We start from the raw sequence: 23,194 nt of genomic DNA, 5'->3' as shown, positions 1-23,194 counted from the left end.
ACAGACAGCAAAGGCCAAGCATCCTCCTCTTCTCTCTGAGAATCACATCAGCTTCCTGGCATTCTTCTTATGGAAGCAAAGCATGGAAAGTCCTAGCACAGTGATTCATGTTGGATGGTCCTTGAAGGCTTGAGTCACTGCAGAACAACACCAGGAACTGGTAATTACATGTGATGAATCATAATGTCTTATAGTACAACACTGGGGAATGCTGTCACTAGTAAATTCTCTGTGATGAAAATTGCTATTTTTTAAGATACGTGTGTGGTATGAGTACTCAGTTGCTTCTATAAGAAAGAATTATGGAGACTTCTAAAGTAAGATGGTGGAGTAGAAATCATGCCAAAGTAGCCTAGGGGGGAAATAAGGGGGAAAAAAAGCAAAATACATTCTTCTACTGAAAAGTGAAAGTGTATAAGAAATTATTAACCATAGCAGAGAAGTAGAATAGGTCCAGAGATTCTAGAAATAGCAGAAGTAGGCAGAAACAGCTCCAGCAGAGTCACTGGTTCATGTGACCATGGCTGCCAGGCTGTGCCTGAACCACAGGAAAAGCCCAGTAGAGGGATTTTCCACTCACACCAGCCTCCTGGAAAACTCAAGAAACCTGAAGGGAAGACAGCCAGGACCCGATGAGCAGCTTGTGAGGAAAAGGATCACTGGGAACTAGTGGTACAATTTCAGGCACCCTCCACAGCCTCCCCTTCCCCAACCACCAGCTCAAGGGTCAGAGACCACCAGGGACCTGGGGAAGGGGGCTCACCTACACAACACCCAGTACATGGTTTCAGAGCAGCAACCCATCGACCCAGCCAGCCTACCTGAGCCCACAGAGCAGCAAAATGCGACCCAAGCAAGCACACAGCATAGCTGAGACCAAAGCCATCCCAAGAGGTCCTTCCCAATAGGACCTACTTACACCAGACCAGTGCCCACCACAAAACCTAGTGCATAGATCTCCATTGGAAGTACTAATCACACCAGGTCAGATTATGTGTTAAATCTGATGGATGGTCGGAATTTTAATTCTTAAATAAGCTGTATTTTGGGACTGTCATTTGTTGTTTCCTGATTTATAGTACCTTGGTCTCTTCTTCTGTCATGCATGGGGCAGGGTCTCACTCTGCCACAAGATGAACTTGGGACCCTTTACAGACCAGAAATCTAACCCCTCCTCCAAGATGACAGGTTTAAGAATGTGGGGTACACATATCCTTAGGGGCTTTGACTTTGGTAGAGGATCCCTCTCATTGCATACTCCACGCTGCCTCTTATAGAATGTGTACGTTGTTCAGTTTAATTTTAGAACTTGCCTAAATGATGGATGTAGCAATGAAGAAATCAAGAGGGAAATCAAAAAGTTTGTAGACTCATCTGGGTGTTGTAGTGCATGTCTTTAATCCCAACACTCGGGAGGCAGATGTAGGAGGATTGATCATCTGGAGTTCATGCCACCCTGAGATTACATAGTGAATTCCAGGTCAGACTGGGTTAGAGTGAAACCCTACCTCATAAACCAAAAAATTCATACATGCAAATGATAATACGAAGACAACATGCCAAAGTCTTCAGGACACAATGAAGACGGCCCTAAGAGGGGAATTTATAGTTTTAAGTTCCTACCTCAAGAAATTAGAGAGATTGCAAATAAACAACTTAATGCTTCACACTAAGGTGTCAGGAAGAAAAAGGAATGAGGCAAACCAAAAATCAGTAGACAGGAAGAAATAATAAAGATAATGGATGAAATTAATGAAATAGAAACCAATAAAAAGAATAAATGAAACAAAGAGTTGATTCTTTGAAAGGATAAACAAAATTGATAAACCCTTAGCAAATCTGACCAGAATAAAGAGAGTAGAGACACAAATTAATAAAAATAGAGGTGAAAAAGGTACAATAGTTAACAAAGAAATTCAGAAAATCATAAATGCATACTTTAAGAACATAGACTCCTCTAAGTTTGAAAATCTGAAAAAAATAGATAATTTCTTTGATTTATATAACATGCCCAAATGAAATCATGATGATATAAACCATGTAAATAGACCTGTAACAAGTACAAAGATCCAGGAAGTCATTAAAAAAAAAAAATCTCCCAACTAAAAACTGACCAGGCTCAGATGGATTCACTGGTCAATTTTACCAGACCGTCATGGCAAAACTAACACCAATGCTTCTCAAACTTTTCCATAAAATAGAAAAGGAAGGAATACTACAAAATCTTTCAGTGAATCCTGCATTACCCCATATCAAAATCAAAGACAGAACAAAAAAAATCTCCCTCATGAACATAGATGGAAAATTTCTCAACAAAATATTAGCAATCAGAATATAAGAATATATCAAAAAAGATCATTCACCCTGACAAAGCAGGCTTTATCCCAGAGATTCAGGGATGGCTAAACATATGCAAAATGGAAATGTAATAAATACACTGCATAAATGGACTGAAAGACAAAAATCATGTGGTCATCTTATTAGATGCAGAAAAGGAATTTAACAAAATCCAACATCCCTTCATGGTAAAAGTCCTACAGAAACTCGGAATAAAAGAAACACATCTCAACATAATAAAAGTTATTTATGACAAACCTATGGCCAACATAATACTAAATGGGGAAAGAACTTGAAGCTTTTCCACTAAAATCAGGAACAAGACAAGGGTGTCCACTATCCCCATTTTCAATTAATATAGTACTGAAAGTCTTAGCTATAGCAATAAGACAAGAGACACCCAGAGAAGAGATACAAATTGGAAAGGAAGAGAGCAAATTACCATTATTTTCAGATGATATGATTCTATTCATAAAGTACCCTAAAGACTCTACCAGCAAACTGTTAGAGCTCATAAACACTTAGCTTTTCTATGTACTAACAACAAACATGCAGGGGATGAAATCAGGGAATCACTCCCATTCACAGTTGTCTTATAAAATAAAGAAAGAACCTTGGAATAAACCTAACCAAGCAAGCAAAGGATCTCTGCAATGAAAACTTTAAAGCACTCAAGTGAGAAACTGCAGAAGACACTTAAAAATGCAAAGACATCCCATGTTCTTGGAATGGAAGACCCAATATTGGGAAAATGTCAGTCTTGCCAAAACAATCTTCACATTTAATGCAATCCCCATTAAAATTCCAATTTCATTTTTCATGGAAATAGAAAAATCAATCTTAAAATTCCTGTGAAAGCACAAAATACCTCAAATAGCCAAAGCAATTCTGACCAACAAAAATAAGGCTGGAGGTGTTACTGCACCCAATTTTAAGCTATATTACAAAGCCATAGTAACAAAAACAGCATGGAACTTGCACAAAGACAGACATTTATGTCAATGGAACAGAATAGAATACACAGCTAAAAATCCAGGCAGCTTCAGTTGTCTTATTTTTGACAAAAATGCCAAAAATATTCAAAGGAGAAAAGACAGCTTCTTTTAAAAATGGTGCAGGAAAACTGGGTATCTATATGTAGAAGGATGAAAATAGACCTTTAGTTCTCTCCACAAGAATTATGACCAAATATATCAGGGAACTTAATATCAGACCTGAAACTGCCACCTCAGCACTGAAGCAGACCAAAAATGAACCCAACATGGCTCAGGGAAATCTTGCGGAAGAGGGGGCGGAAAGAATGTCAGAGTTACATGTTGGGTCATGATTTTCAGAGACATTTATCATACTAATAACTGGGGGCTAACTCCACAATGCACGACCCATTTTCAATAATAAGGAGGGTCTAATGGGAGGGGGTAGATCACAGATGAGCCTAAATAATGGTACCAAACTGCCTGTATTTACTGAAAAGAAAACTAATAAATTAAATTAAAAAAAAAAATGTAAGGAAAGCCCCTAACATATTGGCATAGGCAATGACTTTCTGAGTATTACCCCAGTTGCTCAGGAAATAAAACTACTAATCAACCATGGGTTTATCATGGAATTACAAAGCTTTTGTAAAACAAATTACACTGTGAATAGAGATTAGAAGCAACCACATAATAGAAGAAAATCTTTGCCTGCTATACATGTGTTAGAAGATGAATATTCAGGATATACAAAGAACTCAGAAACTAAGTAATTAGAGATCAATAGCCCAGTTTAAAAAAATGGGCTATGGAAATAACTAGAGAGTTCTCAAAAGAAGAAATGCAGAGGAATTTAAAAATATAAAAAAAAAAAACTGCTACAACCTTAGCCATCAGAGAAATGCAAATTAAAATGACTTTGAGATTCCATCTCACTCCTGTCAGAATGACTATGATCAAGAAAACAAATGTCAATAAATGCTGGTGAGGATGTGGATAAAAAAGGAACAATTCTACAGTGTTGGTGTGAATGTAGTCTGGTACAGACATTGTGGAAATCAGTGTGGAGGTTCCTGAGACAGGGAAAAGTAGATTTACCATAAGACCCAGCTATAGCACTCCTAGGCATATATCCTAAGGACTCTTCTCACTACCTTAGAGATACTTGTGCAACAATGTTTATTGCTGATCTCTTCACAGTAGCTAAGAAATGGGGCCAGCCTAGATGTCCCCCAAATGATAAGTGGATAATCAAGATGTGGTACATTTACACAATGGAGTTCTATCCAGTAGTAAAGAAAAATGAAATTATGAACTTTTCAGGGAAATGGATGGATCTGGAGTGAATTATAGTAAGTGATGTAACCCAGGCCCAGAAAGCCCAACATCACATCTTCTCTCTCATATGTGGATCCTAGCTACAAATGTTTAGACTTATGTGTGAGTTGGAATAAAAAAAAAAAAAATTGGTAGTAGTGGCCAGTAAGCTAGAAAAGTGATATAAGGCAGAGAGGAGCAAAGAGGACTTAAAGTAATGGTACTGTATATCTGTAAATAGAAGAACAGATTATGAACCAGGCCAAAAGACTGAACCGGTAAGATGATGACATGTCTGTTATGGGGGAAAACAACTGCTCTCTAATTGGACTGAAGGCTAGCTTTATGGGATGGAATACATGCCTTGTTCTGAAAACCTAATCAAACGCATATGCTGGGTGAGGTCATACATTAGGAGGGTAACTGCTGTTGTCTGGCCAAATGTATGTATTATGCCCACCAAACTGCCCTGTAAGCACTTTATCTAATGCTCATACCTACAGGTTAATGCTATCCTCACTTTTGGTTACAGAAGCTTCTATTTTCTGATAGAAGTGACCATTGGGATGACCTAAAAGGGAACATAGTGCTGAGAAGAAGAAATGGAGGATTATTTAGCACTGAAACATCTCTATCACACTTTCCAAAGCTCAGGGACCATTGCGGAAGAGGTAGCGGAAAGAATACAGAGCCAAAGGAAGGGCAGAACTGCTTACAAAGCAATCTTCCAGACCCAGTCCAAAACTGGCCTCGATATCCAGGACTTCAAAGTGCCTAATGCTACCTTCACATGACCCTTACAACAGGAGGAGAAGATGATGACATCAAAATAAAAGAGACTAATGGAAAAAGGGAGAGGATATGATGGAAAGTGGATTTATAAAGGGCAAAGTATGGGAAGGGAGGGAATTATCATGGTTTATTATCTGTAAGTATGGAAGTTGTCAATTAAAAATGCCAAAAGAGAAAGAATTATGAAAAGAGTAAATTGGAAAATAGGGCATGAATAAAGGAGAAAAATGGGTAAGGGAATAGGAGAGAATGAAATCTCTAGGTCGGATCTGGGCTCTGGTTGTTTGTGAGGAGATAGGGGAAGGATAGACTTAAGGACCACAGGCCTTATAGTCAGGTAGGTATTGAATATTTTGTCAAAGAATCAGAGGAAAGGAGAAAAGTCTTACTTTGTAAATCTTAACTAAATATATGAATAGAGAAAATGATTTAAAATCATGTATAGGAAGCAAAGAATTGTAAACAGGAATTAAAGATCATGTTCATATTCATAATACAATGTGTGTGTGTGTGTGTGTGTGTGTCGAGACATGAGGACAATGTTGTGTGTCATCCTTCTTTATGAAATGGGTTCTCTTATTAGCCTGGAACTTACCAAGTAAGCTTGATTGTTTTGTCATTGTACCACAGATATCTATCTCTACCGCCCTGCTCCAAGATCACAAGGGCATGCCATCAAGCACAACTTTTAAATGTGGGTTCTAGGAATCAGACTCAGGTCCTCATGTTTACAAAGCCAGTGCTTTACCACTTGAGTTATAGCCCCAGCCTCAATAATTTAATATTTTAACATCATCAGTATCGCTTCAGAAAAGTGGGCCCAACACCATTCCATGATGGATGGTGCAGGAGGGCAAAAAGCAATTTAAAAGGGAAAAATAATATTTTAAAAAATATCCCTTTGTTTAATAAACTATCATATTGACTTGAGGGGGGGAGGTGTACATGGTGCATGAATGGTGGTCAAGACAACTTCTGGTGCTGGTCCTCATTTTCCAGCATGTTTGTGGCCTCTTCTCTGGTTATTTGCCTTGTTGGTTCAGCAATACATTTTCCAGGCTGACAGGCCCGTGAGCTTGCAGGAAATTCTTCTATTTGTGCCTATCTTCTTGCCCCAGGCACACACTTGGATTGCAGACACTGGTGCTACAGTGTCCAGCTTTATGTGTAATTTGGAGATCCAAACTCAGGTGCTCATCAATCGTGTGCAAGCAAGTGCTCTATCTGCAGCGCAGCTCCACCCTGCCCTAGCTTTTCAAATTCTAGGGAGGTTCTAACACTTGGAGCAAACCACAAAAAAAAAAAAAAAAAAATTAAAAACAATGCTCTACTGGCTTTATTAGGATCTAATGTAGATCAGTTATATTGAGCTCACAAAAATCATGAGAAAAGTCACAGAGCTATGAGTAGGAAAGGAAGTGAGAATAAATGGAAGTAAGTATATCCAATAACCTAACACAGAGCTAAGTGTAGGAAAGGAAGTGAGAATAAAAGGAAGTGAGTATATCCAGGAACTTACCATGGAAACACCCTTTGAGCTTGCTGCAGGAGAACACGTGTTGGTGACTCCATAGGAGCCTGGGAACAAAACCTCTGGGCACTTCCCAATCTTCTTCCCCCCTCCCTACTTTCTCAAGATTTAGTATTTTCTAATAGCATTGGTCAACCTCATGCTAACTTCTTGCATCTTAGGTGTTCTTTGGATTCGATAATGGAAGGAAAACTTATCTCATAGGAGACTAAGATTAAAGGAGCACACAGAGTAGATTATTGGTTCCCAGTGACTAGGGAAGGGTGGTATTGACTGTCACTGTTAGTAGACACAGGGTTTTGCTTAGGGATAATGGAAATACTGATTATTGTACAACCTAGTGAATATATTCCTTTTTTTTAGGAAACCACTAATTTTTATAATTTTAAATGAAAATTTTATACTGTAGAAGTTTTCTCATTTTTTAAAGGAGTAAAAGAGATAAAAGTAGCCATATATCAAGAATAGGTTACAATGAAAACACTATCCAGAAAGAAAAACCTCACTCATAGAAGTTAAAATCATGATTGATTAAAAATATAAGAGTGGTTGGGCCAAGAAATACATTGGACACTGCATATGACCTATTTATTAATCCAAAAGATATGTACCTATTGGCATATATAACAAAAAGAATAAATTAAAACATACAAAGGAATATTTAAGATATGTATGTGTTTGAAAGGACACATTTATCATTAGCATTATAGTTCAAACTGCAGATAGAGCCTTCTTTTAGATTACTGAAACAGACCAAATGGTATCCTCCAAAATTTATTGATGAAACCCTAATACCCAAAGTGTTATCTGGAGATGGAAAATGTAAGAGACAGTAAACCCTTGAGATGGCAACACTCATGAAGGGGTTAGTACTCTTATAAAAAGAGACATGAACCAGGTGTGGTGACCTATGCCTGAAAACCCAGCACTCGGGAAGGAGAGACAAGAGGATAGAAGTTCAAGGCCAGACTCAGCTACATAGTGAATTTGAAACTAACTTGGGCTCACAAAACCAAAATGAGAGAGAGAGAGAGAGAGAGAGGGAATGAAAAAAAGTAAGAGAGAGAGAATAAGGAAAAGAAAGAGGTCTTTCCATTTCAGCCATTTGGTAGGTGTTTATAAACTGGGAGAAGTATCCTTACTAGTAACTAGTTCATTGATGCCCAGATTATACAATACCTCAGATGGAGAACTGAAACCTTTTCAGTTGAATCATCTAGTCTATGGTATTTTGCTATAGCAGCCCAAGCTAACAGTTCTAAAACCATAATGTTAGAGTTGTTTGCAAGTGAATAAAGATGTTTTGATTCAGTTACAAAAAAAAACACTGAAGAAATGAAACTGGAGAAATAATTACTATGATTTGTTCATTTGAGATCAATCTGGCCTTATATTTGTGGTCTGCTTGCCTCAGCTTCCCAAGGACCTAGTATGTGCACACACCGCTGGACCTGTCTCCTATGCTATGGTATGAAAGTGGGTTATACCCCACCAAAGTTCACATTGAGGGTTGCTCCTTAATTTTATAGTATGGAGAGGCAGTGAAGAATTTAGAAAGCACATGGGTGATGGGCGATCATCTCTTGTACATGCGTCGGTGCTATCTCTTTGAGAGAGAGCTCATCCTCATGAACTGGATTTGTTCCATAACAGTGCATTGCTTAAAGGGGAGGCCACCTGGGTTTTGCATCTTCTGCACATCTTCATTTCTCTCCTTCTACTTCTCTGCTACGTTACGATGTGGTGTGAGGCCTTCAACAAAAGCCGGGCAAATGCCTGGACAGTGTTTTTCAACAGCACAGTCTTTACAGCCAAGAACCAAAATACGCTTGCATTGTTTATAAGTTACCAGGCTCAGATATTCTTTTATGACAGCCGACCAAGATAATCAGGATGTCTCATACATAGTATTATGACTGTACACATTGCACACACTATGTGAATATAAGTCTCACCTCAGATTGGGTTAAAACACTTGATGGTCAATGACAACCTAGTAAATGTCAGTCAGGTAGAAACCATAACAACTCACAGCACAGTTCAAACAAATAATGAGCCTTTTCTCCCTCACCTCGGAGAACACAACACCAATCTATTGTGTTGGAGAGTCAAACATTTACAGAAAAGTAGCAACACGTACACCCAGGGCATATCCCATCATTTTAAGGCTAATTGTACATGTTGAGCAAATTAAAAAGCAGAGAATATAATACAATGATGTGTTCAGCATTCTCCAGGAGGAGAGAATCTGGACCAAAACCCTATCTTAAAAATATCAATCAAGTGAGGAATAAAGGAAGGGACACAGTAACAGGCAAGAATTCAGATAGCTTACAGCCCACACATTCTGTTTGAATGGAAAAATTTACCCAAGATGCCACCAAATAGAAAAAGAAGTCCAGAAAGGGGGTGCTGTAGGATCTATATTAAAGCATGACTTTGAAGAACGTAACACTTAGTAATGTTGACAAGAGAGCTCATTTAAATGAGAGGCCATGCATATTTCACAAACAGTTTAAATGATATTGGCTAACAATTCCCTTTCTAACTTAAACATATTTCTAGCTCTAAACAAACTATATATGTGTGTGTATGTGTGTGTGTGTGTGTGTGTGTGTGTGTGTGTGTGTGTGTATGCAAATATGAAAGCTATAAATTATTTGCATTGAATTTCAGTTTTTACAAGCCAACTAAAGTATGAAAAGCATATGGGTATAAAACTGATAAATATTAAGATAAATCTTAATGTAAACAGGATAATAGAAAAGACAAAAAATTAATTATAGATAAAGAATCATGATAAAATAATAGGAAATACTCTAATTCCCTCATTTTCATGATAGGGAGTGCATAGAAACTGTCTAAATTCAATAAATCAAGAAGCAGAGTTTAATCACAAAGATAACGATGAGACAAGCTAACATTAACCCATGGTCAACAAAAGTAAAAGCAGCATCGACACTGAGCACTTGGTCACATCAGGGCCATGTATTTGGAACACGGCTGTGTGAGGCCCTAAATCTCCTTTCTTCTTATGACTCACTGCAAAGGAGCACCAGACACTACTTCCACTTTCTAGGTCTGGATTTACAAGGAGGTTGGGGAATCAAACCCAGGCCACAGGCTTTGCAAGCAAGTGTCTTTAGCTGCTGAGCCATCCTATCAGCCCCTCCACCTCTGCCTTCTGAGGAAATCAATTCACTGATGTCTCATGAAGAAACTGCCTGAGTCTGAGCCTTGTGCGCCATCGATGTGAAGTCTGCTCTCACTCTACTCTGAGCTCATGTACGTGGCTGGCTTTTGGCCACTGGATTCTCAGCAGAATTTATGCAAGCAGAGACTTGAAAATGCGTTTTCTACCTCCCTTTTATCAACAGGCCCTAGCTAGTTCGCCTCTGCTGGGTAAAATATCTACCAAGTCCAAATCCTGCTGGGGGTTTCTTCCTTGTCTTCTCTTTTTCTATATGAGCAGACCCTTCTCTCTCCAGGCCATGCTGGGAACATCCGCAGAGGCTGTCCCAAACTCACCTCAAACTTCTCAGACACACAGTTGCATCTTGGCCCATGATGCAACCACAAGTTCTTTGGACATGACTCACCGCTGCCCTTTGCATCCTTCATAATCTGTCATCTTCACATGATCTCAGGCCACATTGTCATCACCTGTGGCAGGAAAAAAAAAAAAAAAACACAAAGGGGAAAGAAAACACCAGGTAAATATTTTAAAGAAATTTAGTTTATAAAATGGTAACTTCTTGGGCTCGAGAGATGGCTTAGTGGTTAAGCACTTGTCTGTAAGGACCCCAGTTTGAAGCTCGATTCCCCAGGACCCATGTAAGCCAGATGCACAAGGTGGCGCATGCATCTAGAGTTCATTTGCGGTGGCTGGAGGCCATGGCACACCCATTTTTTCTCTCTTTCTCTCTCTCTATCCCTCTTTCTCTGACTATCACTCTCAAATAAATAAAAATAAACAAAATGATAATTTTAACTTTGTAGAGATGCTCACTTTACTTCTCACTTATTAGGACAACAGAAGGAAGGAAGGATTTCTTAATCATACAATAAATCTCTGTTTCAAATGTTGCTATTGGTGATACACTTCTACCAGGGCCATATCTTCTCCTGGCAGCATAGAAACTGAATGCATTACTCATGGGAAATCTTCAAAAGTAGTAACATGGAACGTTATTATTGTTCTAATGTCTGCCATCTTTCACGAATACAAATAATCCATAAAATGTCATCCCTCAACCATCGAAAGGGCAAATTTTGAATATCTCCACGATGTGATGTCAAGTTTAGAAAGATGATAGAGAAAAATAAGGAGGAAAGTGGGAAATCTTAGAGACCAGAATGAAAGCAACTAAAGTGCATTTAAAGATGAGTAGATGCTGAAAAGGGCCATGCACACCTGCTCCCCCAATCCTGCGGGGAGCAGAGTGCAGAGAATTGCTGGGGCTGAAACCAGGAACAGCTCCCAGGTCAGCGAAGAGACTCTATCTTGGGAAAACAACAGAACACCACTGTCTGTCTGAAGGAGCATGTTGTGGTTGCTGTACTTGATGTTTGAAATATATTTCTAAGGGAGTCATCAAAAACACATTCATTACTGCACTGATGGTGACAAAGAAACATTGGGAGTGGCATGAATGTCCACCTTCTAGATAACTGTATGTTTACAAACCTCATGCTATGCATAGATGAAAGTGGACTAGAAAGATTAACTCTACTGTAGCCAAACATTCAGAACAAAATATTGTCATAAAGAAAAAAAAATATTGCAGCATGATATAATCACTAGGGTAAATTCTTTTTGTGTTGTTCATCAATATATAAAAGGATTCTGCATATTGTTCGTATATAAGTTCGTATCTACAATAACAATATAAAACACAGTAATAAATACTACAGTCGATACAACTACTATTTCATAGAAGAGTTCTTTGATTATATATCAATAATTTTTGTCATTAAAAATGTTAAATAAACATGGTTAAAGTTTCCCATGAAACTGTCTGTAAGCTGGTATACACAGGTGCCCACCTTAAGTAGCCTTGAACTTGCCTACCTGGTAGTTTTAAATCGACCTTACAGACATTAGAGCAAGGTTATGCACGAAGGACAAGCTTACACTGGGTTGAACAAAGAATATTCTACTTGTCAGGCTGATGGTATGCTAGACAGACATGCAAATAAACAAACTAACATGTAATTACCAGCTTTGGGCTAGTATGACGCTGCACTTACTGAGAACAGGAGACTGAGTGAGTGGTATAGTCAGAGTTGTCTCCTTTGAGAACAAAAATAAGCCAGAATTAAAATTAACCAAAAGTTTAATTACTACTTATGGGATTCTCCCAAGTACAGGGGACAACGTGTAAAATCCACGCTGTTGTGAACATATTGACAAGTCCAAAAACTGAAATATCATTGTACTGATGAGCTGAGTCGTGGAATACGTGGAAGGTCCTAAGCACAGGGAAGATGTCAGGCCATGCAGGGCATCCGCACTATGGGCAGGAATTTGCATTTTACTGTGGGAGCAATGTAACACTGGGGGAGTAGATCAGGGAGGAATATATCATGACCCAGTTGGCATATTTTGAACATACTTCGGCTGCTAGGTAATGAATTAACATTATAGGGACAAGACTTCTAGACAACACTTTTTAAACAACCAAATATTATATGCAACTGCCCACAAATCATCTGGGGCTAATGAGTGCTGTTTGGAGGCATAGTGTCCTAACAACAGTACAGACCTCTGGGATAAAGGACATTGGATTCAGTTTTATGTTTCATCATATACTAGCTCTGTAACCATAGACAAAATACTAACTGACAACATTTGCTGAATTCTTACTGTATGTCAGACATCTTGCTATGAATTTTTGCACCCATTATCTCACTGAATCCTCAGAATAATTCTATGGAAGTACTAATAAGCCACCTCCCTGATAATGTATGTGAGCAAACTGAGATTTTCAAGGTTTACTACCTTATATAAGTAGTTAAGCTAGGCTTTGGACTCAGGCAATCTTGAAACCCCTGGCCTACCACTCTACCTTATTCAGTCTGTAAACAACTGAAAAAAGAGAGAAGAGAACTGGCAGAGTAAAGGAAATAAATTTACATGAAGTTACAATTCCAGGATTAGCACAAAGTTTCCACTTTTACATTTAGCCTGAAAGAATAAAATCCAATGCTCTTGGGCTGGAGAGATGGCTTAGCAGTGAAGTGCTTGCCTATGAAACCTAGGACCCAGGTCCGAGGCTCAATTCCCCTGAACCCATATTAGCCAGATGCACAAGGGGGGACATGTGTCTGGAGTTCATTTGCAGTGGCTGGAAGCCCTGATGTGCCCATTCTCTCTCTGTCTCTCTCTCTCTGTCTCTGTCTCTCTGTCTCTCTGTCTCTCTCTCTCTCTCTCTCTCTCTCTCTCTCTCTCTCTCTCTCTCTCTGTGTGTGTGTGTGTGTGTGTGTGTGTGTGTGTGTCTGTCACTTTCAAAAAAATAAACAAAACAAGGACTTTAAAAAAATAATCCAATGCTCTTTTATTTTTTTTAAATTTAATCTTATTTTATTTTATTTTTTCACAATTTTTTAAAAAACATTTTCCATGATTATAAAACTATCCCATGGTAATACCCTTCCTCCCCCACTTTCCCCTTTGAAATTCCATTCTCCATCATATCCCCTCCCCATCTCAATAAGTCTCTCTTTTATTTTGATGTTGTGATCTTTCCCTCCTCTTATGATGGTCTTGTTTAGGTAGTGTCAGGTACTATGAGGTCATGGATATTGTGGCCAGTTTAAGTCTGGAGGGAGCACGTTGTAAGGAGACCTACCCTTCCTTTGGCTCTTACATTCTTTCTGCCACCTCTTCCGCATTAGACCCTGAGCCTTGGAAGGTGTGATAGAGGTGTTACTCGGTACTCTAGTCACTTCTTTCCAGCACCATGATACCTTCTGAGTCATCCCAAGGTCACTGCCATGTGAAAAGAGAAGATTCTTTACCCAAAGTGAGAGTAGCATTAATATAAAGGTATGAATATTAAGAGAAGTACTTACTGAACAGTTTGATAAGCATCATATATACACTTATCCAGACATCAGCAGATGTTACACCCCTAGGGATCATGACTACCCCTGTTTTAAGTTTTCAGTATTAGGGATGTATTCTCTCCCTTGGAGCTGGCCTGTATTCCAATTGGAGGGCAATTGGTTTCCACCATGACAGACGTGCCACTATTGCACCTGTTGACTCATTTGGCCTGGCTGGCCAACTATAAGGCTTGCAGTGTCCACTGTTGAGTATCTTCACTGGTGGTATCTCTTTCTCCCATTGAAAGGCATGTAGAATGGCTTCTTCCAGCTTTCTGTCAGCTGGTCTACATGGAGGAGGTTATCAGCTCAGTTCCACCAGGATTTCTCAGTGGCCTTGCAGCCCAAGTATGTGGAGTCTTCCGCAATAGGGTCTTACCATCTATTCCTGGTGGGAAGCCAAGGGCCTTGGCAATGGCCTATAATGTTTTGGGGGCATCAGGGGCCTCCCTGGCCAACAACTCACTGGAAGGTATCCCATCCCTGGCACTGAAAAATTTCTGGCAACAATTCTGAGTGTTCCATTGTCCAAAATCGGAGAATTCCATATGATTTATTTATTTTTATCCTTTTAGATTTTGATTAACCCTCCCTCCACCTTTCCTTTACTCAATCTCCTCCCCTGACCTCACTTGGGCCTTTTCACCTCCATTAATCTATTCTTCTACTTACATATATACAATACCAACCTATTAATTACCCTCCTCCCTTCCTTTATCTTCCCTTTGTATCAAGTTTTTAGCTTACTGGCATCTGCTACAGAGTTTTTTCCTTCTCACATGGAAAGCCCAATCATGTGTAGCTAGGATCCACATATGAGAGAGAACATGTGGCACTTGGCTTTCTGGGCCTGGGTTACCTTACTTAGTATAATCCTTTCCAGATCCATCCACTTTTCTGCAAATTTCATAACTTCATTTTTCTTTAACGCTGAGTAGAACTCCATTGTATAAATGTGTCACATCTTCTTTAACCACCATCAGTTGAGGGACATCTAGGCTGGGTCCATTTACCAGCTGTTATAAATTGAGCAGCAATCAACATGATTGAGCACGTACTTCTAAGGAAATGAGATGAGTCCCTAGGATATATGCCTAGGAGTGCTATAGCTGGGTCATATGGTAGATCAATCTTTAGCTGTTTTAGGAACCTCCACACTGATTTCCACAATGGCTGGACCAAATTATATTCCCACCAGCAGTGTGGAAGGGTTCCTCTTTTTCCACCAGCATTTATGATCAGTTGTTTTCATGATGGTGGCCAATCTGACAGGAGTGAGATAGAATCTCAATGTAGTTTTAATCTGCATTTCCCTGATGACTAGGGACGTAGAACTTTTTTTTTTTTTTTAAGATGTTTATACGCCACCCGTATTTCTTCCTTTGAGAACTTTCTAGTTAGCTCCATAACCCATTTTTTAATTGGCTTGTTTGATTTCTTATTATTTAACTTTTTGGGTTCTTTGTATATCATAGATATTAATCCTCTATCAGATATATAGCTGGCGAAGATTTTTTCACATTCTGTAGGTTGCCCCTTTGCTTTATTCATGGTGTCCTTTGCAGTACAAAATCTTTGTAATTTCATGACGTCCCAGTGGTTAATCTGTGGTTTTATTGCCTGAGCAATTGGGGTTGTATTCAGAAAGTCTTGGCCAAGTCCAATATGTTTCCACCAGCAGTTTTAGAGTTTCTGGTCTGATATGAAGGTCTTTAATCCATTTAGACTTAATTCTTGTGCATGGAGAGATAGAAGGATCTATTTTCATGCTTCTACAGATACATATCCAGTTTTCCCAACACCATTTGCTGAAGAGGCTTTCTTTTCTCCAATGAATATTTTAGGAATTTTTATTGAATATCAGATGGCTATAGCTACCTGGACTTACATCTGGGTCCTCTATTCTTTTCCATTGATCTATGTGTCTGCTTTTGTGCCAGTACTATGTTGTTTTTGTTACTATGGCTCTGTAGTATAGGTTAAAATCAGGTATCATGATACCACCAGCCTTATTTTTGTTGTTCAGTATTATTTTTGATATTCAAGGTTTGTTTTTTTGATTCCAAATGAATTTTTGGATTGTTTTTTCTATTTCCATGAAGAATGCCTTTCGATTTTGATGGGGATTGCATTAAATGTATAGATTGTTTTTGGTAAGATTGCCATTTTCTCAATATTGATTCTTCCAATCCAGGAACAAGGGATGTTTTTCCACTTCCTAGTCTCTTCTGCAATTTCTCACATGAGTGTTTTAAAGTTTTCATTGTAGAGATTCTTTACTTCCTTGGTTAGGTTTATTCCAAGGTACTTTATTTTCTTTGATGCAATTGTGAATGGGAGTGATTCTCTGATTTCATATTCTGTGTGTTTGTTGTTAACATATATGAAGGCTACTGACTTCTGTGTATTTATTTTGTATCCTGCTACATGGCTATAGGTTTTTATCAGCTCTAACAGTTTGTTAGTAGAGTCTTTAGGGTCCTTTATGTATAAAATCATTTCATCTACAAATAATGCAAATAATGATAACTCGATCTCTTCCTTTCCAATTTGTATCCCTTTTATGTGCCTTATTGCTATGGCTAAGACTTCCAGTACTATATTAAATAAAAGTGGGGACAGTGGACACCCTTGTCTTGTTCCTGATTTTAGTTGGATAGCTTCCAGTTTTTCCCCATTTAGTAATATGTTGGCTATAGCTTGTCATAAATAGCCTTTATTATATTGAGATATGTTCCTTCTACTCCCAATATCTGTAGGACATTTATCATGAAGGGATGTTGGATTTTTTCAAATGCTTTCTCTACATTTTATGAGATGATCATGTGATTTTTGTCTTTCAATCCATTTATATAAGGTATTACATTTGTCAATTTGTGTATATTGAACCATCCCTGCATCTCTGGGATAAAGCCTACTTGGTCAGGGTGAATGATCTTTCTGATATATTCTTGTATTCTGTTTGCCAATATTTTGTTGAGAATTTTTGCATCTATGTTCATGAGGGAGATTGGTCTATAATTTTCTTTCTTTGTTCTATCTTTGCCTGGTTTTGGTATCAAGGTGATGCTGGCTTCATAATAATAGTTTGGTAGAATTCCTTCTTTTTCTATTTTATGGAAAAGCTTAAGAAGCAATAGTGTTAGCTCTTCCTTGAAGATCTGGTAAAATTCAGCAGTGGATCCATCTGGGCCTGGGCTTTTTTTAGTTGGGAGATTTTTAATAACTGTTTGGATCTCCATGCTTGTTATATGTTTATTTAAGTGATTAATCTCATTTTGATTTAATTTAGGTAGGTCATATAAATCAAGGGAATCATCCATTTCTTTCAGATTTTCATACTTTGTGGAGTACATGCTTTTATAGTATGTCCCTACAATTTTTTGAATTTCTCTGGCATCTGTTGTGATGTTACCTTTTTCATCTCAAATTTTATCAATTTGTGTCTCTTTTCTCTTTCTTTTTGTTGTATTTGCTAAGAGTTTACCAATCTTGTTTATTTGGATTTTTTTTTTTTTTTTTTTTAGTTTCTATTTCATTAATTTCTGCCCTAATCTTTATTATTTCTTCCCATCTGCTGATTTTGGGTTTGCCTTGTTCTTCTTTTTCCAAGGCTTTAAGGTGAAGCATTAGGTCATTTACTTGTGACCTTTCTAATTTCTTAATATAGGCACTTAAGGCTATAAATTTACCTCTTAGAACTGCCTTCATTGTGTCCCAGAGATTTTGGTGTGTTGTGTTCTCATTATCATTTGACTCTATAAATTTTTTTTAAATTTCACTCTTGATTTCTTGATTGACCCATTCATCATTTAGTAATGTGTTGTTTAATTTCCATGATTTTGTGTATGCTCTATAGCCTTCTTTGCTATTGAATTGTAGTTTGATTCTTTTATAGTCAGATAGAATGCAAGGAATTATTTCAATTTTTCTATATTTCTTAAGATTTGCTTTGTGTCCTAATATATGGTCTATTTTAGAGAATGTTCCATGTGCTGCTGAAAAGAATGTATATTCTGCAGCATTTGGATGAAATGTCCTGTATATATCTGTTAGGTCCTTTGTTTCTATTTCCGCATTTAGTCCAGGTGCTTCTTTGTTTATTTTTTCCCAGAATGACCGGTCAATTGATGAATGCGGGGTGTTGAAGTCAACCACCACCACTGTGCTTGGTGATATCTGTGACCTTAGTTCTAATAGTGTTTGTTTGATGTATTTGGGGGCCCCCATTTTAGGTGCATATATGTTTAGGATTGTAATGTCCTCCTGTTGGAGGGTACCTTGAATCAATATAAAGTGGCCTTCCTTATCTTTCTTAACTAATGTTGGACTGAAGTCTACCTTATCAGATATTAGGATAGCAACCCCTGCTTGCTTTCTAGGTCCATGCTTGAAATACTGTTTTCCAGCCTTTCACCCTAAGATAGTGTCCATCCTTTGTAGAAAGGTGGGTTTCTTGGAGGCAACAAATTGAAGGATCCTGCTTTTTAACCCAGTCTGCAAACCTATGTCTTTTGGTTGGGGCATTGAGGCCATTGATATTAAGAGATATTATTGAAAGGTGTGTATTCATTTTTGCCATTTTTTGTAGTTCTTCTGGTTTTACCTTTGCTCTCTTGTGCCAACTAGTATTTGAGTATTGTTTCTTTTTTCCTGGTTCCTTATATGCATGTTTTTCTTTTTCTTCAGCATGGAGGATTCTTTCAAGTATTTTCTGTAGAGCTATTTTTTGTCTTCAAATAGTCCTTTAACCTGCTTTTGTCAGGGAATGTCCTTATTTCTCCATCTATTTGAATGGATAGCTTTGCAGGATAAATTAACCTTGGTTGACATTTGTTATCTTTCAGATCTTGGAATACATCACTCCAGGCCCTTCTGGCTTTTAAAGTTTGTGTTGAGTAATCTGCTGTAATCTTGATAGGCTTGCCATTGTAGGTGACTTGATTTTTCTCTCTGTCTGCTTTCAATATTTTTTCTTTGGTTTGTATGTTTGGTAGTTTGATTATAATATGGTGAGGAGAGGTTCTTTCCAGGTTTTTTTCTGGCTGGTGTTCTAAAGGATTCCTATATCTGCATGGGTGTCTCTTTCACAATTTGGGGGAAATTTTCTTCTATGATTTTTTTGAAGTCACCAACTATGCCTTAGGAGTGAAATTCTTCTCCTTCTATTATGCCCTGAATTCTTTCTTTAAATACTTTTTTTTTCATTTTTATTTATTTATTCATTTGAGAGCAACAGAGAGGGAAAGAGGGAGAAAAGAGAGAGAGAGAGAGAGAGAGAGAGAGAGAGAATGGGCACACCAGGGCTTCCAGCCACTGTAAACGAACTCCAGACACATGTGCCCCCTTGTGCATCTGGCTACCATTGGTCCTGGGGAATTTAGCCTCGAACTGGGGTCCTTAGGCTTCACAGGCAAGTGCTTAACCACTAAGCCATCTCTCCAGCCCCCCTGAATTCTTATATGTGATCTTTTCATAGTGTCCCAAATATATTGAAATTCCCACTCATACGTTTCTATGTTTGTCTTTCTCTTTGTTGTACTATATTAGATCTACCATCTGGTCTTCTAGCTTAGATATTATGTCCTCTCCTTCATCCATTCTACTGGTGAGATTTTCTACAGAGTTTTTTATTTCATTAACTGTGTTCTTTATTGCTAGTAATTCTAACTGGTTTTTCTTTGTTATTTCTATTTCCTTATTTATATCTAGTATTGACCTCTTTATTTCATTAAATTGGTGTCCTGTGTCTTCTTTGCTTCCTTTTATTTCTTCTTTGAGTTCTTTGAACATGTTTATAATCATTCTTTTGAAATCTTTCTCAGGCATTTCCTCTAACTTTTTCTCATTAGAGTTCATTTCTGATGCATTAATACTTTTTGGTGGATTTATATTGTCTTGATTTTTGGTGTTTCTTGTGTTATAATGTATATATTTTTGCATGTTAGATTATTTAATGGTTGGATTTTCCAGTTATCTGGGTATTATGAAATGTATCAATCAATCTGATGTTATATATCTTTAGGGTAGGAGCTTCAGGCACTAGGTGTGGCTCTGAAGACTTAGAGTATCTACAAAAGTGACTCTAGTTGTTGGGTGTGCCTGTTATGACAGTATTCAAGTAGGATAACTGGAACAAAATACAGGCAGATTCTAAAATTTAACTATACAATGTACACATTCAGTGCACAACAGCACATTGTATTTATCCAAGAGTAGGTATTATGACAACCAGGTCCTCTGTCTGTCCCTTAGGCTGTGTGGTGCCTCACCCACTCCCTTAATCCTGGCAACAGGCGGTTAAGATTTCTGGTCTGTAGAGGGTTCCAAGTCAGCTTGTGACCAGGTGAGACCCTTCCCTAATGTACATCAGAAGAGTAAACAAAGCCACTCTAATTCAAGAAGCAACAAATCACAAGCCCAAAATACAGCTTATTTAAGAATGGCAAATTTGACCATCCATCTGATTTAACATATAATTTATCCTGATATGGAAGGTGCAATTAGCACTTCTGGTTCAGGCATATATACCAGGTTTATTAGGTGGGTACTGACCTGGTGTAATCCCAGTTACCTTTTGGGATGATTTTGGTCTCAGCTGTGCTCTTGATTGGGTCCCTCTTTGGTGCTCTGTCAGTTCAAGTAGGCATGGCCAGGTCCCTGACCACTGCTGTGTTCCCAAGGGCTGGGCACTGGCGGTGGAGGAGGGGGAGGGAGCTGATGCTGCTCTAGTTTGCCCGCTGTTCCACATGTTCTTCTACCTTGTGATCTGCTCCTCTGTTGTTCACTGCCATTTTCCTTACATGTTTCTTGAGTTTGCGGAGAGCTCCGGTGTGAGTGGAAAATCCCCTTGCCTGGTTTTTCCTGCTGCTCAAGCCCAGCACCACAGCCATGGTCTGGTGTGCAGACTGGCCTCACGAGAGGTGCTTCTGCCAGCCCATGCGGGCTCTGGATTCTCTGGATCTCTCCTACTTCTCTGTTGCTGTTTCAATTTCCTATACATACACCTCACTTTTTAGTCAGTGTGTATTTTGCTGTTTTTTTTTTTTTTTGGCTTTTTCCTCCCTAGGCTGCTTTGGCATGATACCTATGCAGCCATCTTAACCGGAAGTCCCCAAGCTCTTTTAAAAGCAATATTTAAATTCTTTTCAAAGTGCTTTCATTGATCATGAATTATATAGTTCAGAAAGTTAAGAGAAATTGAGAATATTAATGTCATGAACCAATGCCTCTTTTCCACTTGGCTAAAGTCATGACTTTGCAGAGCTATCATTGCTTAGAAATTAGTCAACAGCCACACCTGAAAAGCATGATGTGGGAGTGAAGGCTAGTGATCACTTGGCAATCTTTAACCACAGATCTATTTTATAAGAAGCAAGGGGGTAACTGGATAAATGAGCCAGGTGAACAAATGGAGATCTAGAAGCAAAGCATAAAGTGCAGACATACGTTCTTAAATCAATGCTATAATTTCTTGATATCAGAGTCACCGATACAAGCAAATGTCCAAATGGAATTTCTTCTGAGACAGATCATGGCTCCATCTTTTCTAACCAAAATCCTATAAGAATGAACCAAAATCCCTGACAATCACTTCTGAAAAAGATGCTGCCTCTTCCAATGGGCAGATCACAGTTCATGAATTGGGAAGAACCACAAAAATATGTTACAACTTAATAATGGTGAAATTAAAGTATCATTATTTTGTGAGGGTTAAAACCATATTAAAATATGAATAGACCTTGGTACACTATAGTCTGTCTATTCAACAGAAATTGAACGTCAAGTAATAAATCTAGCACTGACTAGAGCAGCAACTTTACTCCATAGGTCATTTGTCCAGATGCTAATATTGGGATCTTGAGACAGAAAATTCCAATGAATCCATTTCTTCCTCTGCCATTGTTTGCCATTGTCTTACTTTTCTATTCTAATCTATATGTGAAAAGACAAGAAGGTCATAAGAAGGAAGGTTGATCCTAATTAGCATTGAAAGAATTTATACAGAGATAAGGTCCTTGGACTTGTATGGGAAAGGTAATATGAGCCCAAATTCCACCCCTGCCTCCTACTGATAAGTGTGACAAATCAATGCTGAACAGAGAGATACAGTCTCCAGACTATGTATACAAAGAAAATGCTGTTCCTTCCTTCAGCTCAGCTCAATATTATTGAAATGTGTACAAGGAAAAGTGAAAACTAAGATGAAAGATGAATAATTGACTAAAGTCTCTGTATAAAATAAGCAACAGAGGAAGGAGTAGAAAATAAACAAACCAAGCTGTTGTAGTCAGCTGCACCTTGCTAAGACAAATATCCAGTTAGACACAGTTTTGGGGAGGAATGGATTTATTTCAGGCTTACAGAGTCCAGAAGTTCCACCAATGCCAGAAGAAGCTGGCTCCCTTTCTTAGATCCAAACAGAGAGACATCACCAACAGCTAGCGACATAAACAAAATAGCATTCAAACTACTCTCTCTGTACCTTAGGGCTATACTTAGATCTGCCCCCAGTGACATGCCCCCTCTAGCAGGAATCTGCCTGCTAGGTACTCAAGTGGGAAGTTTAATTAAAAAAAAAAAAAAGACTGAGTCTGTGGGGTCAAACATTCAAACCACCCCCAAAACCAAACCAAACAAACAAACAAAACACAGGCTTTTGGCTTAGATGCATCAATTATTTTGTTTTTAATTCTTTAGAGATGATGTTCTTATTGAAATCAATTAAGGTCTTCAACCTCTGCTATGTATAGAAATGTATACATATCATGAGGTATTTTTGAGGATCCAATGGGGTGATCATATAATAGGTCTACAAAAATTCCTAGAACAAAGCAGATAAGTCATGATTATTACTATAATGATATGACCACCATTGTCCTTATACTATTGAGGTCTCCAAAGCCACACAGCATCACTTTATAGCCTGCTGATGCTCCTAAACTGCTTAATGAATCAATGGTCAATTCAAAAATTTTCCCAGTGGCTTCTAAGGTGGGCATCCAGGAATAAAGGCATCATAGTCTTGTCCCCATACACTTAGGTAAAAATACAGCTTTCCCATGAGCTCTCAAAGGAAAGTCAGGCATGCTAGACATACTTAGTAGGAAAAGTTTGATATCTATGATCCAAACCA

This window comes from Jaculus jaculus, chromosome 4 (genome assembly GCF_020740685.1).
Source record: "Jaculus jaculus isolate mJacJac1 chromosome 4, mJacJac1.mat.Y.cur, whole genome shotgun sequence".
NCBI lineage: Eukaryota > Metazoa > Chordata > Mammalia > Rodentia > Dipodidae > Jaculus > Jaculus jaculus.
This window is presented reverse-complemented; position numbering follows the sequence as displayed.